Source organism: Engraulis encrasicolus, unplaced genomic scaffold, assembly GCF_034702125.1.
Source record: "Engraulis encrasicolus isolate BLACKSEA-1 unplaced genomic scaffold, IST_EnEncr_1.0 scaffold_574_np1212, whole genome shotgun sequence".
Taxonomy (NCBI): Eukaryota; Metazoa; Chordata; class Actinopteri; order Clupeiformes; family Engraulidae; genus Engraulis; species Engraulis encrasicolus.
Genome location: NW_026945889.1, coordinates 1 through 5,000, shown reverse-complemented (window position 1 = coordinate 5,000; position 5,000 = coordinate 1).

The following is a 5,000-nucleotide window of genomic DNA, read 5'->3' as shown; positions in this document are numbered from 1 at the left end:
GAATACATGGGTAGGGGGGCTCACATCACTGACAGATAGAGAGACAAGACATTCACTCCCCGTGCCACTGCGCTGCGCTCCATACCCTTCCAAATATCGCCCTCTTTTCATTTCAAACACCCCCTTCCTCTCTCTCTCTCTCTCTCACTCTCTCTCATAGACACCCCTTTCCTCTCTTTCTCAAGTTTAATATTCTGTCGCTATACTACCAGTCAATTTCCATTCTCCCCCCTCCATTTCTCTCTCTCCCTCCCTCTCTCTCTCCCTTTCTCTCTCTCTCTCTCTCTCTCTCTCTCATTCTGAGTCTCTCAACCTCCCATTTCAATTCACTCTCTTTCCCCTATTCTCAGACTCTTCTTCAATTTCCATGGATTTTCTTTCGGCTCTTCTCAATCTTTCTCTTCCTCGTTTCCCTTGTTCTTAATCTCTCATCCACTCCCATATATCACCTTTCTCCTACTGTCAATCATTCATCCTCCTTTTCCATGCAATCTCTCCATCCTATATATTCTCTTCTATCCTAGTCTCTCTCTCTCTCTCTCTCTCTCTCTCTCTCTCTCTCTCTCTCTCTCTCTCTCTCTCCCTCTCTCTCTCTTTCTCGCTCTCTGCTTCTTCTGCTTCCTGTTTTAATGTAAGCCCTTGTGTTGCAACATTTCCCATATTTCCCCATCTAAATCCTTAACCATTTCAAGTCTTCTTGTTTTCATTCTTTATCTTTGCTTCATTTCTCATCTAGACAACCATCACATGCTTTATCTGTTTCTCAACCCCATTGCTTTATTTTCTCATCTGACAGAAAACTCTGTTATATTTTCCTTTTAATCCAACTGTTTGTTGCTGTATTTCCCTCCTCTTTTCTGCCATTTTCCCACTTACGCTTCCCACTTCTACCTTTCAATTTTTCCCCCCCCCATCTGAACCGTTAGTCTCGATTTATGTCCATTTTGCTGTTGTCTAAAGCGCTTCTCAAAACTCTTGCCTACAGCCTAAATGTCTCCTCTCTGTTTCTGTAAACCCTTCACCCATTCGCTCTCGCCATTTGCTTCAAGTACCCTCTTATTTTCCCTTCATGTCTCTCTATTGCCACATTCATTCTTGTTTTATTTCCAATCTGAGTCTTTTATGTTTCTTGTTCCTACACGTTGCTGTTCCCTTTGCTTTTTTAAGTCCTCATCGTCCACCCACTCAGTCCATTATGTGTTTCTCCTCATCTATACTTCATTTCACTCTAACCTCTCCATCCATCCATCCTCCTCTCTTCCCATCTCTTCTTCTTCCATCCCTTCTTCTCTTTCTCTTTCTCTCTTTCTTTCCTCTCTCTTTCTTCCTTTCGCTTTCTGTCTCTGACTCTCTCTCTGTCTCTATCTCTCACTATCTCTCACGCTTTATCCCTCTCTTCTCTCTCTCTTCATCTCTCTCTCTCTCATCTGTCTCTCTCTCTCTCTCTCTCTCCCTCTCTCTTTCTTCCTTTCGCTTTCTGTCTCTGACTCTCTCTCTCTGTCCCCATCTCTTTCTCTCTCTCTCTCTCTCTCTCTCTCTGTCTCTCTCTCTCTCTCTCTCTCTCTCTCTCTCTCTCTCCACCCATCCCCCCGTCTCCTCATTTCCACATCACTGCTTCTGCCCCTCTGTGAGGACACAGGCATGTGTCTCCCTGCTGGCCCAGTGTGTGGTGCTGGCTGGGTGTTTGCCTATACCACTACTGACGCTTTTGCTGGCTCTGCAAAGTGACACACTTCTGTTGTTGTTGTTGTTGTTGTTGTTTTTTTGCTGCCACTGCAGGATTTGGTTATCCCTCCCTATCCTGTCTCCCTTTTGTCTGTATGTTTGCTGTGGTGTTGCTTATAGCTTTTACTGCTGCGATGCTGCAGATGCTTTTACTGCAGACTTCAACCCTCAAAATGATTTCATACAACTACGTAGGCTATATTACAATGTGCTCTGTATTTCAATTTGGTGTGCTATTTTCCAGCATTTACGTAATTGGTTTGTCCAGACTCTTACCTGTTTTGGTGCTGCTATGTAGCGGATTTCTTCGCCCGATTACACATTGTGTTTGTTTTCATGTGTTGTCCTACTTTCCTGCATGAGCATGGTTGGTTTACCCTCACTCTGACTATACCCTGTTTTTCATGGTGCAATGCTGCAGATTTCCTAGCCCTCATAGGCATTTGAACAAATGTGTTAGGCTACACTGAGTTCATATCTTTCATTTGTTGTGCTACTTTCCTGCATAATTATACATCATTGGTTTATCTTGTCAACCAGTGTTTGTTGGTGCGATTGCATATTACGTAGCCTTCACAATTATTTGTACAACTACAAATATTGCATTGTGAATGAGCACTTTGAAACGGAAATGAACACTTTGAAGCAGCATCAGCATGATTGGTTTCTCCTGAATATAGCCTGTGTTTGTTCAAGTGCTGCAGATTTCCTCTCTCCGTCCCCCCCCCCCTCACAATACATGTACATCTACTACAATGTGCTTGTCTTCACTTGCTGTGCCCCTCTCCTGTACATTCCACTACTGCAAGATTGGTTTCATCCTGACTTTATATCCTGTGCTGGTTTTTGGTGGTACGGTGCTCAGCTGTGTTAGTAACTCTCTCCATTTCTTCCTATAACAATACTGTACATATTGAATATTGTGTGTTTCTGTGCTTGTCTTCATTTGGTCTGGCGCTCTATGGTACTGCAAGATTGGTTTACCCTGACTAGGGATGCAAACGATTAATCGATTAATGCGTTAATCGATTATAAAACATTAATCGCAATTAATGGACAATTCAACTGACAAGAGACCCAGGTGAAATGGGCATGTGAAGAGTATGTGTGAAGAGGGGTGTGAATAGTGGGAATATTAAATCACCTTTGGGTTAAAGAATTGAAATAGAATTAAATGTTTAGATTTAGTAGTTTTTTTTTGATAAACATTGAGATTTCGGGGGGAAAACGCCACGTATCAATTAATCGTAAGTCGATCGATAAGGCTATCAACTTAGGGACTGTACGTTATTTACCGGGGGGGAAGGGCTGGTGCGCTCGAAGTCCGGTCAAAAAAAAAAATCATGGCCCTCCCCCACCACCTCAATTTTTTCCCCATGGCCCTCCCCCCTCTTCAATTTTGTTTTCCCATGGCCCTCCCCCTACAGGTACAAAAATGTAAATGCTAAATATAATTTTTGGTGCTCTTGTGTGAGAAGACCTTGCGCCATTTAACCCCGATGCACGGCGCCCTCCAGCTCTGTTTGGCTATCCTTGTCGACTTAAACATTTGGTCATGTCAGTGCATGGCAATTGTCACAGAGAGATGTGCACGAACAGTGTAGCCTATTAACTGTTCTGTTCAACTTGGACCGAGAGATTCGAGGCGGCTGCTCAACTGCGGAATCTCGAAGTGAACCCCCCACCCTCTCTTCTCTCTCGCTCTGCCCGCATGATTGACAACCTAGACTCTAGGTTGTCAATCATGCGGGTCCTACCTAGACCAAGCTGCGTGAGCAAGCGGTCTCACCTGCAGGATGACTCGAGTTGGTGGGATTACAGGGTTGAAGTTTTTATTTTCCCAAAAGTAAACATTCTTGTGGACACGATGAACAATTAAACAAACCGCTGCATTTTAGGGTGGCGCGCTCCAGTTTGACAGCTGATAATGCCGGTTGGAAGAAAATAGGCTACATTTCACTTCGAGATTCCGAAGTTGAGCAGCCGCCTCGAAGCTCTGTCTAAAGTTAGTAAGCTTGTTCGTGCACATCTCTCTGTGCCTTGCGATGCACTGACACATCACCAAATGTTCAAGTCAACTATGATAGCGTTTAGCTGGAGGGGCGCCCTGCGTTGGGCACGGTGACCGCGATTTCCTCGACATCGCAAAGTTGGTCCTGGATCAACATCTGGTATATTAGCCTATTCTAGGTCTGATTCCAAAAATTAACGGGCATGCCAAATGCCGTCACGGTGGTAAACGGCTCTGGTTATGGCTAGGTAGGTTATTACAGTGGCTATGTGAAACTGTGCCTTAACCAAATCTAATTCCTAAACAACCTGTCAGTGAAAATGTGTGCACCAACCTAACAACATGCCAAATTATGCCTTTACCAAAACATATTCCTAAACGTAACCTGTCAGTGAATAACTGTATTTTGTAACAGCATGGCACTTCTGCATAACTGATCTTAATCCATAGGCTACAGAAGACGTTACTGGCGCGAAATCTGACATAATCACTCAAACCAGATGTTGATCCAGGACCAACTTTGCGATGTTGTTCCAGCAGTAGCCTAACCCGAGGAAATCGCGGTCACCGTTATGGCAGGCACAAGGTCTTTTCCACACAAAAGCACCAAAAACAATATTTAGCCTAGGCTAACACATAATTCGGTATGCCTACACGCATCCCTAGGTATGCCTAGGGATGACTACAGATACACGCTTCAGTGTTAAAGTATGCACCCGGGACCTTGCATCGCAAAGCGATGTGTTTCAGAGAAGTATTGCATTTTTTTATTATTATTTAAAAAATAATAAAATAAAATGAAATAAATTCTTTTTTTCCCCCATGGCCCTCCCCCTAACTCCGATTTTTTTTGCCATGGCCCCCCCCACCCCCCCCCCCCCCACCTCATTTTTTTCATCATTGCCCCCCCCCCCCCCCCCCCCCTCCCCCCACCTCATTTTTTTCATCATGCCCCCCCCCCCCCCCACGCACCAGCCCTCCCACCCTGGTAAATTACGAACAGTCCCTAATGATTAATGAATTAATCGATAATTTGCCAATTTGCATCCCTAACCCTGAGTGTATATCCTGTGCTCAGTTAGGTGGTGCTCAGCTGTGTTAGTGACTATCACCCAGGCACGGTTGCTTGTTGCGTGTTTCCTCCTGAGTTATTGTGTGGTGGTGTTGTTGTTGTGTCTGATTCTGCTACCTCAGCAGGATTGGCTTTGCCTGAGCCAGTCTTTTTGTCTGTGTGCGTGTGTGCGTGCGTGTGTGTTGGGGGTTT